This window comes from Triturus cristatus, chromosome 12, assembly GCF_964204655.1.
Source record: "Triturus cristatus chromosome 12, aTriCri1.1, whole genome shotgun sequence".
NCBI classification, from domain to species: Eukaryota; Metazoa; Chordata; class Amphibia; order Caudata; family Salamandridae; genus Triturus; species Triturus cristatus.
The window spans coordinates 723,597,277-723,608,591 of NC_140595.1; the positions used below are offsets into that span (position 1 = coordinate 723,597,277).

Genomic DNA, 11,315 nt, shown 5'->3' on the forward strand with positions numbered 1-11,315 from the left:
AGAATCTTTTTATTATCGGCTACAATTTCAGAAGTTAACCTTTAGTATTTCTTCCATTTCAGTTTTATAAATAGGTGGCTTATTTTTGTGTCACTATTGCCTCTCCACATATTTGTTATCGCTACCTCTTTCATGTCTTTGCTACACCTCATTCCTACTTTAGCACTGGTGTAAACGCTTCAAATTATTATACCGTTGCTCTCTCATTCATACCTGCGCATGCACTTGAAAGTTACTTTACCAATAAAAGACGCAAAGAGAGAAATAGAACAAAAGTGCTGGCTGGATTGGCAAACACACTTCATAAAACTGCATTTTCTTTTTTATTTTCCCCCGTGTTACATGCTTAACCTCTCCATGTGTAATTTCTCTTAACCTGCTGTCCCAGGAAGAGAATTTCATCTACAGGCTCTTTCTGTGTTTTTTTCCCTAGTCTGTATTTCCCATTTCTTAGCTGTGTAACTGTTCCTTTATGCGCTCTATTTAAACGCCATCAATCTCATTTGAGCTCCTTGCTCCCGCTTCTGTTTTCTCCACCTCTCATACTGCCAGTTCTCTCTTTCTCTGTGGTTGGTGGCTACTTTCCTGAGCTTCCGAAGCCACGTGGTTCCTGCCTCTTGTTGTCAGACTTGAATTGGAAAAGGAACCATATTAACAAGCCTTTACCACTCACACACGGCGGAAGTTTATACTTTAATAAAGTGAGCTAAGAAAAGCGTGTTGTGGGTCCCCTACGAGCCATGGTGCTTGCTTCATCATGATTTGGCACCAGTCATTAGCCGCAGCTCTGCTAATGAGCCACTGAGGTCAGTTTCAATATTTACTCAAAAACATAACCATGCAGCCCACCCCTCAACTGTGTATTTATCTTGCTTTTCTGCTGTTAGTGTGATTAGCTGGGAGGAGCTCACGGCGACATCCTCCCTATAAAAGTGTAGATGGATCACTCTCTAACTCTTTCTTGCTTCACATACAAATGGCTTGAAAGGTGCAGGGAAGATGCAGGTCTAATAGACAGAATAGAAGGTCTGTGCCAGGTGGATTTCTCTACATTGGTGTCCCATCACAGGTCCGCAAGTGTAATGTGTGATCTTTGACTCCTGGCATTTCACAAGCAGGCGGCCAGGAAACGGTTTCAGCCTATCAACCACTGAGGAGACGCAGCCTCTGAATGAGGAATGAGGAAGCAATGAATACATCCAGCCTATCACAGGAACAGCCCTGAGTGTTCCGAATTATAAATTCTCCATGTCACTGTATGTCGTTGAGCCCAAGTAGCTCGCCGTGATCGTATAGTGGTTAGTACTCTGCATTGTGGCAGCAGCAACCTCGGTTCGAATCTGAGTCACGGCATTGTGGTTGACAATGTCACGGCAGTTGGGTGTTAATTTTACAGAATTAGCAAATGTACCAGTGGTTTTTGTAAAATGTCTATTAAAAACAGATCCTTTCAAATATTTAAACCATCTAACAACAAATGATTTAAACTCGCATGTTTATAAGCTGTAGCTATAATGTATTTACTTACATAAATTATCGTTCTTGAACCTATTGGGGGTGGAGGGGGAGCGGAGCTCACCCCCCAGGTGCAGTTGAGTGACCTGTGTTGTGGCTCTCTAGAGGGAAGGCACAAATTTTGCTGTCACCCAGCCCAATCCAGACGTGTATTGGGGCCAGGTTTCAGGCAAATAGAGCAGTAAGTGCAGAGAAATGTTCACTCTCTAAAAGTGGCATTTCTAAAATAGTAAAGTTAAATCCAACCTCACCAGTAAGTAGGATTTTCAATAAATAAATAAAGCTACTCCTCTCCGATATGGAATTACCAAAAAAAAAGTATAGGGGAATACACAGAGCTAACCTATGAGAGGGGTAGACCTCACAGTAGTGAAAAATGAAATAGACTGTTTGGTACTTACAGGACACGCGAACCACCAAAGTACATATCTTATTTTTTACTTACATAGCATCATGCACCTAGGACTACCTAGGGCCTACCTTAGGTGTAAATTATATGTAATAAAAGGGGAGTTTAAGGCTTGGCAAGTAGGCTGGGACTCCCCTGGGAGACCCCTGAGTCTATGCCCAGAACCATAACTCTGCCAGTCGAGTACTTACCTAAAAGCCGATAACTCACTTTTCTTCCATAGGCTAACATTGAGTGGTTTCACTTGGAAATTCTTCTAAGTGGTGTGGAGTTTTGGAACTTTAAAATATTCATCTAAAATCAGCCGAACAACGAATTCTGATTTACTCACCTGTTATCAGGAGAGACCTCAGTGCTGCATCTTGGAGCTCAGTACTGACCCTGAAAAGTAATTTTAACCGTACTTACCAGTAACTCGAATTTCCTTCCATGGGATATCATTGCCTGCTTTTTGCTGAAAATGTTCTAAGTGTCGATTTTTGAAACTTACAAATATTCTTTAAAAATCGTACCAACTGTGAAAACGTAATTGTTTACCTGTTTTAGATAGATGTCCCAGTACTGAGCCTAGGAGCCCAGCACTGGATTACAAAAGTAACGAGAACGTACTTTACCCGTAACTTGAATTTTCTTCCATAGGAAACCATTGACTGTTTTTCTGTGAAATTTCTTCTAAGTGTCGATTTTGCAAACATGTAAATATTCCTTAAAAATCGCCTGTATAACTTAAACGCAGTTTCTCAACTGCTTACAGGTGGTACAGTAGTGCTGGATCTAGGATCCAACACTGACCTAGAAAAAGTAACCATAACCCCACTTTTTTTTTTTGTAACATATTTTTATTGACATTTTCAGATTTAATATACCATACATCATTCACATCTTTCCAGTAAGTATGGCATAAAGTACAGTATGCGGTATTACACACCAACTGTAAATCCTGACGTAGAGTCCTCAGAAAGATGTTATGATCAGGTACGAGGCAGTGTGTGTATCCCATGGATACGCATGACTACTATGTCACGTGAACAGGGGTGTAACACAGGTTTAAACTAGGGGAAGGGCATGGAAATTCACCTCCGGACCGCGTGACCGAGTGTATAACTGTCGTGTGGGTGTGGCCCCTCATAAACTCGCGCTTGGAACTCCTCTTGGGGTCGACCGGCAGCTGCATTAGTGTGCCCTATCCGGCTATGCGGGACTACTCTATTGGGGCAGATTGTGTGAATGTGTCATCTGTAGGGTCCTCGCCAGGGGTCCATTGCTTGAATCGAAATAGTAACATGGCCCATTCCATTGATATAGGGTTCTTGCGGGCCCCTCTCACTTCCTCCTCCCGTAATGTCTCCTCCTCTGCCGCCGCCCATTTATGTGTCGCTCCCACCCAAGCTGCCAGGGGAGGGCCGGTGGGGGATCGCCAGTACATGGCTATGCTGCGTTTGGCCAATAGCATCGCTAGGGAAAGAAAACGAGTCTGCACCTTTTGTTGCTTACGTGCTCGGAAGATCCCTAAGGCGCTGGCCTCCCATGTGTTCATAGTGGTAATCCCCGTGAGGTCACTCAGAGCAGCGTGAATGCGCTGCCAGAACACTCGAATGATGGAGCAACTCCAAAACATGTGTTGGAAATCTGCGTCCTGCGCGCTGCATCTGGGACAAAGGAACTGTGTGTCAGGGTAGTAACGTTGGAGGCGCGTGGGTGTTAAGTAAGCTCTGTGCAGTATGTAGTATTGAATGTTTTTAAAGCGTGCGTTTCTAGATACCTTCTTGGGGTACTCCAGAGCCCTCTCCCACTCCCTCTCATGAAGCACCCGCCCAATTTCAGTTTCCCATGTGGCCCGCAAGGTCTCAAGTGGCCTGATGGTTAGCTCCCGTATGGCCTTGTATAACCATGTAGTTAAATGGCCACCCGCTCCCATGTGTAGAATCGTGTGGAGGACTGGATGTGCGCGTGGTTCCCCCCTCGCAAAGTCGTGATATGGCCGGTAGCTAACTAGTAGTTGACGGTGAAGCAGGAACTGCCCTGGAGGTAGGTCGAATTCATCCACCAGACTGTGGAAGGGTCGAAGCTGCCCGTCCTCGAAGAGGGTTCCCATCTCTGTGATGCCACAGGAGGTCCATGTGCGCAGAACACCACTTGTGTAATAGTGTTCCCGGTTGGGCCATCCTACCAGAGGAAGCAGTGGGGAATACAACGGTGTCCCCGAGGACATACGGTGAATCCTTTGCATGCACCTCCGTGCCACCGCCACCTGGAGGGGGTACATGCGTTTCGGCTTAGTGCAGGGGAGCAGCAGGCGCCGTATCTCCGGAACCGAGATCCTCCCCATCATGGTATGCGTTTCCACAGTGTATTTGTCTGCTGTCCAATGGGACAACCATTGCAGTTGCGCAGCTAAAAAATAGGCCTCGAATGAGGGAGCGCCCAATCCGCCCTGCGTGGTGGGCAACTGCAGTTTTTTAAGTCCTATTCTATGTCTGGCGGATCCCCAAATTAACGTGCTAAGGAGGGAGTCTAAGTCCCGAAAAAAGGTTCTTGGAGGGATCACCGGCAGATTGGTGAAAAAGTATAATAATCGCGGGACCATGATCATTTTGGCTAAAGCCACTCGCCCAATTGGGGCCAACGGGAGGCTCCTCCAAAAGCTGACTGCAGCTCTAACGCCCGCTAATGCCCTACCGTGGTTACCTTCGAAAATATCTGTCGGAGTGTGGTAGAGCCGAATCCCCAGGTACCGAGGGGCTTCCGCACTCCAAGGGACGCGTTGGGTACCTAGCCTAATCTCCTGAGGGGGAAGGCCCGGGTGCAACGGGTATACCGTGGATTTGTCCCAGTTTACCTGGAGTCCAGAGGCCGCCGCGAACTCCGACAAAGTCACCCATAGGGGGGTCAGGTCATCCGTAATATCTCGTATATAGATTAGCAGATCGTCAGCATACAAAGAGACACTGTGCACTGTGCCCGCGACAGGGATGCCCCAGTGAGCCCCCTCCTGACGGAGTCGTATGGCTAAGGGCTCGACTGCCAGGGCAAAAAGTAAAGGGGACAGTGGACATCCCTGTCTCGTACCCCTCTGGACCGCAAACTCTGCTGAGACGTACCGGCCGAGGCGCACCCGCGATGTCAATTTAGTGTACAGAAGTTGCGTATACGCGAGAAGGGTGGAACCAAAGCCCGCCCGCTGTAGGACCGCAAAGAGATACTGCCATGTGAGGGAATCAAAAGCCTTCTCGAGATCCAGGATGAGACAGGCCGCCCGTGGGTAAATCTCCTGCACCTGATCTTGGATGTGAAAAACCCGGCGTATGTTCTGTGAAGTGCGTCTGCCCGGAATAAATCCGCACCGATCCGAGTGGACCAGGGGACGGATTGTTTGTAGGTATCTATCTGCAAGAATCTTCCCAAGAAGTTTGCAGTCAGCGGATAGCAATGTTATGGGTCGATAGGAGGCCATTTGCTGCCGATCTCGATGCGGCTTTAAAAAGGTCACGAGTACTGACTCTCTCATAGATTTCGGTAGCTCTCCCTTCTCAAGCGCAGTCTTCAGCATCGCTACCAAGCGAGGGACCAGCTGCGCTGCAAATGTTGAGTAGTATTCCAGCGGAAACCCGTCTAAGCCCGGTGCCTTATTGCGGGCTAGGGCGTGTAAGGCCCGAGTCACATCCGCTGCTGTTATTGGTAAATCTAGGGCCTCCTTATCTGCCCGTGAGATTTTCGACATAGTTAAGGGAGCAAGGAATCGCTCCACTATGGCTTGTGGGGTAGCGACGGGATCATTATATATCTTCGCGTAATAGTCGTGAAAAGCCTCCAAGATCTCGGCCTGGGACCGCACCAATACACCCCGGGAGTTCAGGATCTCTGTAATGGGCTTGACATCCGAGTCCTGCCTGGCTAGCCATGCCAAGAGAGTGCCAGTTTTGTCCCTCTCCTTATGCATCCGTGTGGCATACGATCGGAAGTTATACCGACGAAGATCCGCAGAGGCGGCCTGATATGCTGTTTTGGCATCTGCTAATCGCTGCGTCCCCCCCTCGGATGCGGTATCCTGTTTGGTGAGCGCGGCGAGGTGCTGTTCCGCCGTGGTGAGCGCTTGTTCTAATATCCATTTAACTCCCGCTATTTGGCTCATGCACTCTCCCCGGGCCACGACCTTAAATGTGTCCCATTCCACCAAAGTGGAAGACGCTGTACCAGCATTGTGTGTAAAGTAATCCTGGATACTACGTTCCTGCTCATGCCTGAATACCTGGTCCGAGAGACAGTCCCGCGGTAAGCACCAGGTAGGAACCGGGGGACGCGTGGGCTGCCAATTGAGCCGGAGGACGTGGGCATCGTGGTCAGAAATGACCCTGCCCATATTGTCTGTGTGGGCAATTTTAGGCAGTATGGCTGCGGAGCACAAGAATCGGTCAAGGCGTACGCGCAAATTATGTGGGATGGAATGGAAGGAATACAGTCTAGCCTGGGGGTGGCACATTCGCCACGCGTCGGTCAATGACCAATGTGCAGTCCACGCCCGAAATCGAGCCGCCTGCCTGTGCGCCGGCGAATGCGCCGTGGGAGGGTGTGATCGGTCCAGGTGTAAATCGAGCGCGCAATTATAGTCCCCTCCCAGGATCCAGGGGATTGAGGCAAATGGGGCGAGGATCCCGGTGAGGTGATCCCAAAATTTGTCTTGTTCTACATTGGGGGCGTAAATGCTACCAAGAAGTACCACCTGCCCGTCTAAGAGGCCCTCCATTAGGGCATATCTGCCGTCTCTATCCACTACCCTCCGGAGTTCCTGGAACGGGGTTCCCGGTCGCACCCATATCAGCGCCCCCCGGGCAAACGCAGAGTAAGTTGTGGCGCAGAGGACACCCCGCCACTTTGCCTGTAGTTTCCCCACCTCTTTCGCAATGAGATGCGTCTCCTGTAGGAAAACAATCGGGGCATTGTGACGTTTCGCATATGAATATATTCCATATCGCTTGCGCGGCGTGTGAAGCCCCCTAACATTCAGGGTGAGGATGGTAACATCCGTGTGTGGTGTATTCGGTGCCATGTCTCGACACCTGCGCGCGATGAGCGGGGCCTGCGCCTGTTGGGGTGCCTTAAAAATGGTCGGTCTAGCTGAATGAAGGTGCCTGTACCCCAAGACGCTGTTCGGCTATGTGTGGTGCGTGGGTGGGTCTGGGTCATTCCATGCAGGGGGTCGGGATATTGCGGAACTGGGATACTCAACTGAACAATGGGGTGCGGGAAACATTCCCAATGCCAAGGGCCCATCGTCAAGCAATGATGCGTCCAAACTTGCTTACCCGTGTACAGGGGGTGTAACAATAAATGGTGGGGCGGTGGCGTGAGCAGGCCGGGTCAGTCGCGAATCGGGCCAGTAGGAGGATCAATGGACGTTGCTCGTACTGAGCCAGATGTCTATAGTTAATGTGTGGGGCTGGGGCATACTTATCTCAATGGTAGTCCCGATTGTCCCCACTCATTTCACATGAGATCTGGATTGTTCATCAAGGATGAGGTCCGCCGTCTGAGGAGTGACCGGGGGGGTGTCACAGACTCTTCCCTCGACCCTGCGCCATCGCTGTCATTCTCCCCCTCGGAGGTAAAGACATGTGGAGGCCGGTCTATGTCGTCCATCTGGGGGGACGCTCGTAGATCGATCACCGCCTGCAGGGCCTCTCTCCGTTCTTTCACGATCTGCTCCAGGTCAGGGGAGTCCAGGGTACGCGATCGGGATCCGCCACTCGCACCCCTGCGTGGGCGCCTCCGAGAGCGCCTCCCAGGCCGCGATAACCGAGGGTTCGGGTCTCTTGCGGCTTCTGTCTTGGACTGTCGTGTGCAGTGCCGGTCCGCCCAATCCTGTGCCTCCGAGGCCGTCGCGAAAAACACTGTGGAACCAGCATGGATTACCCTGAGGCGAGACGGAAAGAGCAACGAATATTGGATGTTGTTCTCACGGAGTCGACGTTTCACTGTCAGGAATGAGGACCGTTGTTGTTGCACCGCTCTTGCATAGTCCGGGAACACCATGATCCGCTGATTGTCGACCTGTAAGGCGCCAGCTACTCGTGCCGCACGCAGTACTGCGTCTCTGTCCCGGAAGTGCAGAAACTTCGCCAACATCGGCCTCGGGGGCGCTCCCGGCGGCGGTCTGCGGGCCGGAACCCTGTGGGCCCGTTCCATGGAAAAGAATTTTGAACGGTCCCTTTCCGGGGCGAAGGATTTCACCCAGGTTTCCAGGTAATGCAGAGGGTCCGTTCCTTCAATTTCTTCGGGTAGACCCAGTACGCGTATGTTGCAGCGTCTCGAGCGTCCTTCCAAGTCATCCGTGCGCTCCTCCAGGGTGGTGAGTCGTTGTAGAACCGCCTGCATCGTCTTCTGGTGCGTTCCGATCGTCGGCTGTATGTCCGCCATCTTCTTCTCTTCGTCCTTCACCCTCTCCGCCAGTTTCCGGTGGTCATCATGGAGAAGACTAATGTCTGTCGCTAGTGTCCCGAGCCGCTCCTCCATCGACACTCTGGAAAGTTCAATGGCGGCGAGTACCTGGTCTAACTTGGCAGAGATTGATGGATCGACTGGTGGTTCCGGAGCGTTCACCCACATCCGGGATTTAGGCATCTTCTCAGGAGCCGTCTTGGGGACCGCCGATTGCTGGGTCCCTCTAGGTTTCCCCATAGTTGCCGTCGGGGTAATGCGGTGAGCCAGGCTTGTCCGCCGATTATCCGGGATCACGTCCTCTCTCGGAGATGGGAGGGCCACACCGCTGCCAGCCCCGTCGTCGTCAGTGACCCGCGGCCTCCCCTACGTGCGTCCGTGCCCTCCTGCAGAGCACCCCGGTTCCTCTAGGCTCCCCGCTGTATTCCTCTCACCCTCACCCCACGGGGAGGCTGTCGTCCAACTGCAGGGGTTCTACCACCAGCTTTGCAGCAGAGGTCTGCCCAGTCCTGTGTCCCTCCGCTGCATGAATCCCAGCTCACTCCACCCTAGTACTCACAGTGCTCCCTTAGGCTCTCGCTCCGTGCGTTGAAAACTCGAGTCGGGCGCCATCTTGAGGTCAGGCGCCCCGACCAGACACCGGGAGTCACTAGGGTCCACCACCGGTCTCCCGCTCACTGTTGCTGCCGTGGTTGTCATCCACCACCCTGGGCCGCGGGAGCGCTGCCTCAATCGCGGAGCCTGTCCTTGCGCTAGGTCGGCACCCCGTCCGAGATGGCTGCCGGTCGTCTGCGCGCCGATCCCTGTATGGAAAGGGACTCGCGCTCCAAAATCATGCCAGGTACTTCCCCCGGGACGGTCCGCGCCGATGGTGCTAGCGCTGTCAGTGCGCTTCTCGCTGCCTGTCACTTATGGCGCCAGTGTGTCCGGGCCCTCGTCCGCTTCCCCTAGCGCGGAGCCTCGGAGCCCATCGCCGCCATCTTGCTGCTACGAGCCCCGGCCCGGTGCTTCTCTCGCCGCAGCAGCTCTGCTCCCGTGGTAGGCGCCGGATCTCGGCAGCGGTGAAATCCAGCCCGCTCCGGTGTCCGGAGCTGTAATTGCGGGCAGGAACAACGTCTGGAAACTGACAATCTTGTGGCCCGATCGCGGAGCTCTAGCCGGCTGCGACCACCATGTTAGCCTGCTTGGCCACGCCCCCCCGTAACCATAACCCCACTTACCTGCTAAGTGAATTTCCTTCCATAGGATAACATTGGTAATTTGATCAGCAAAAGTTTCTAAGTGTCAACTTTTAAAATAGCAAAATATTGCTTAAAAATCACAACAGTAACTAAAACAAATTTACTCACTTGTTTCCAAGAACTGTCCCAGGACTGAATCTAGGATCCAGTCCTGAATTTAGAAAAGTAATCCTGAAAGTAATTAATTGCATATAACTTAAAATTCCCATTGAGCTCAATGTATTATTGTGATTCAAATTGTGTTGCCTATTGCAATAAACTGTAACTATTACCTGCAAAAGTCAATTGCCTATTGCAAAGTATTTAACTAAAGCATCTCATTCTGAGAAAGTATATTTTGATACCTATTGTTGGTTCTAAAATAAAACAACAATATCTTTTTTATGCAAACCAATGGCCTAGAGTTCAGTTCTTGAGTGTGTGAGACCATTTGCTGACTGAGTGTGTACAACAAATGTTTTACACTGTACTCTGATACTGCCTTACTGCTCGGCAAGCTACCACTTTAGAGAGTAAGGTTATATCTAACTTTAGCCTCTGCCAAACCTCTGGGGACTGGGGACTCTGTGCACACTGTACCTATTTGGGAACAGTATATACAGAGCCACTTTCTCACAGTAGTGATAAAGTGATTAGAGTCCTAAGGCCAACATAAAGATACAGCAAAACGTGAGGTGAATAGCAAAAAGGTTGCTGGTAGGCCACCTTAAGGATGCCAGGTCTAACAAAAACTGAACTAAGGATAACATGAGTAAAACATCAGGTTTCTCTACTGCATTTGGTGAGACAAGTGGGCCTTCTTTTATCTTCCATTCAAGCAATCTTTGACAGACCCCTTTATTATAGAGCTTTTCAAGGATTAAAGATAAGGCACTTACAAAGGAGTCCCAAATACTCAGAGATGGTTGACTTCTGTAATATGGGTCGTAGACTAAAAGCAGCGCAAAAACAGAGTGCAACAGGGTCCAAAAAATTGAGTGCCACAAGAGAGTTTGAATGCAAGCGTATCCTTTTACAGATCCAGAGATATACTCATGCAATTTTTGTTTTTAGGACAGAACGTGCAAGATGAAAAAAACATTGTTTTTAAAAAGCGCATTGCAGAATATCAGTACTTTGATGTGGGAAAACTTCAAAACTTTCAAACAAAATATTTGTATGCAGCTTACAGTAAGTTGTTGTGGCCGAGTGGTTAAGGCGATGGACTAGAAATCCATTGGGGTATCTCTGCGCAGGTTCGAATCCTGCCAACAACGAGAATCTTTTTATTATCGGCTACAATTTCTGAAGTTAACCTTTAGTATTTCTTCCATTTCAGTTTTATAATTAGGTGGCTTATTTTTGTGTCACTATTGCCTCTCCACATATTTGTTATCGCTACCTCTTTCATGTCTTTGCTACACCTCATTCCTACTTTAGCACTGGTGTAAACGCTTCAAATTTTTATACCGTTGCTCTCTCATTCATACCTGCGCATGCACTTGAAAGTTACTTTACCAATAAAAGACGCAAAGAGAGAAATAGAACAAAAGTGCTGGCTGGATTGGCAAACACACTTCATAAAACTGCATTTTCTTTTTTATTCTCCCCTGTGTTACATGCTTAACCTCTCCATGTGTAATTTCTCTTAACCTGCTGTCCCAGGAAGAGAATTTCATCTACAGGTTCTTTCTGTGTTTTATTCCCTAGTCTGTCTTTCCCATTTCTTAGCTGTG

At 49.8% G+C, this 11,315-nt stretch overlaps 1 non-coding gene across 1 annotated transcript; it reads left to right on the forward strand.

Moving 5' to 3' along the window:
* The first annotated feature begins 10,774 nt into the window (after positions 1-10,774).
* Positions 10,775-10,856, forward strand: TRNAS-AGA (transfer RNA serine (anticodon AGA)). The gene has a single exon. It is a non-coding gene; the product is annotated as a tRNA-Ser (tRNA).
* The last annotated feature ends 459 nt before the right edge of the window (positions 10,857-11,315 follow it).